Below are 2,318 nucleotides of genomic sequence, written 5' to 3' on the forward strand. Positions count from 1 at the left end.
GGGGTATATGGAAGCCCTCTGTATTATCCTTGTAACTTTTCTGCAAATCTAAAACTACTCTAAAATGAAAAGCTTATTTAAACAACCCAAAATATTCAACCAACTATATTCAACCAAATATATATTCAACCAAAATATTCAACCAACTAACCCTGGCTATTAGGGAAATGCAAAGCAAAACCACAATGAGATAACATCTCACACCCACCAGAACGGCCATTATCAATAAAACAGAAAATGACAAATGCTGGAGAGGATGTGGAGAAAGAGGCACACTTTCCACTGTTGGTGGGAAGGCCAAATGGTACAACCACTGTGGAAGGCAGTTTGGCAGTTCCTCAAAAAGCTAAGTATAGAATTGTCATATGATCTGGTAATACCATTTCTAGGTATCTACTCAGAGGATATGAGTAGACATTTGCACGCCAATGTTTATAGCAGCATTATTTACAATTTCAAAGAGATGGAAACAGCCAAAATGTCCATCAACAGACAAGTGGCTAAACAAACTGTGGTATATACATATGATGGAATATTATGCAGCCGTAAGACAGAATAAATTTATGAAGTATATAACAACATGGATGGACCTTAAGGACATTATGCTGTGTGAGATTAGCCAGAAACAAAAGGACAAATACTGTATGATCTCACTGATATGAAGTAATATTAGTGAATAAACTTGGAGAACTTCACTGGTAACATAGACCATCAGGAGGTAGAAATAGGGTAAGATATTGGGTAATTGGAGCTGAAGGGTTACAGATTGTGGAACAGGACTGAATGCAAAAACTCAGAAATGGACAGCACAATACTACCTAACTGTAATACAATTATGTTAAAACACTGAATGAAGCTGAATGTGAGAATGATAGAGGGAAGAGGGCTGGGGGCACAAATGAAATCAGAAAGAAAGATAGATGATAAAGACTGAGATGGTATAATCTAGGAATGAATGCCTAGAGTGTATAATGATAGTGACTAAATGTAAATTTAAAAAATGCTTTTGCATGAGGAAGAACAAAGGAATATCATTACTGCAGGGTGCTGAAAATAGATGGTAATTAATAGTTTAAAATTTTACCTTATGTGTGAGACTAAAGCAAAAAATGTTTATTTGGTACAAAATTTATATTTTAACTAGTGCATTAACTAATATAACTTATGTAGACAGCTTAATTGGACACCATAAGTACCTGGAACCTTGAGTAGGACATGAGATTTTGTGGGTTTGTCCAGAGTGATGCCCCAATAAATCCCAGAGTGATTTGAACTGTGAATAAAAAAGTATTTGCAAAGTTCCCTTCGGGGAATGATAGGAAAGGGGGAAAATTCAACTCCCCCAAGTTGAGTTCTTGATATTCTCACAAGCAGTGCAGACAATCAAAGCTATAGGCTGAGCCCCCAATCTTGGGGTTTGTTCATATGAAACTTAACCGCACGAAGGATAGGTCAAGCCTACTTAAAATTAGGCCTAAGAGTCACCCCCAAGAGAACCTCTTTTTTCGCTCAGATGTGGCCTCTTTCTCTAGCCAACACAAGAAGAAAACTCACCACCCTCCCCCTGTCTACGTGGGACATGACTCCCAGGGGTGTGGACCTTCCTGGCAACTTTCAGAAATCCTGGAATGAGCTGAGACTCACAATCAAGGGACTGAGAAAACCCCCAGAATGAGCTGAGACTCAGCATCAAGGGATTGAGAAAACCTTCTCGACCAAAAGGGGGAAGAGTGAAATGAGATAAAGTGTCAATGGCTGAGAAATTCCAAACAGAGTCGAGAGGTTATCCTGGAGATTATTCTTATGCATTACATAGATATCACCTTGTTAGTCAAGATGTAGTGGAGAGGCTGGAGGAAACTGCCTGAAAATGTGGAGCTATGTTCCAGTAGCCATGTTTCTTGAAGATGATTGTATAATAATATAGCTTTCACAGTGTGACAATGTGATTGTGAAAACATTGTGTCTGATGCTCCTTTTATCTACCTTATCAACAGATGAGTAAAACATATGGAATAAAGATGAATAATAAGGGGAACAAATGTTAAAAAAAATTTAGATTGAAATGCTGGTGATTGGTGAGGGGGAAGGGTGGGGGTATGGTATGTATGAATTTTTTTCTGTTTTCTTTTTATTTCTTTTTCTGAATAAATGCAAATGTTCCAAGAAATGATCATGATGATGAATATGCAACTATGTGATGATATTGTGAATTACTGATTATATATGTAGAATGGAATGATCGAAAGTTACGAATGTTTGCATTTGTTTGGATTTTTTTGGTATTTAAAAAAATTAAAAATTAATAAAAAATAATT

This window comes from Tamandua tetradactyla, chromosome X, assembly GCF_023851605.1.
Source record: "Tamandua tetradactyla isolate mTamTet1 chromosome X, mTamTet1.pri, whole genome shotgun sequence".
Lineage (NCBI taxonomy): Eukaryota > Metazoa > Chordata > Mammalia > Pilosa > Myrmecophagidae > Tamandua > Tamandua tetradactyla.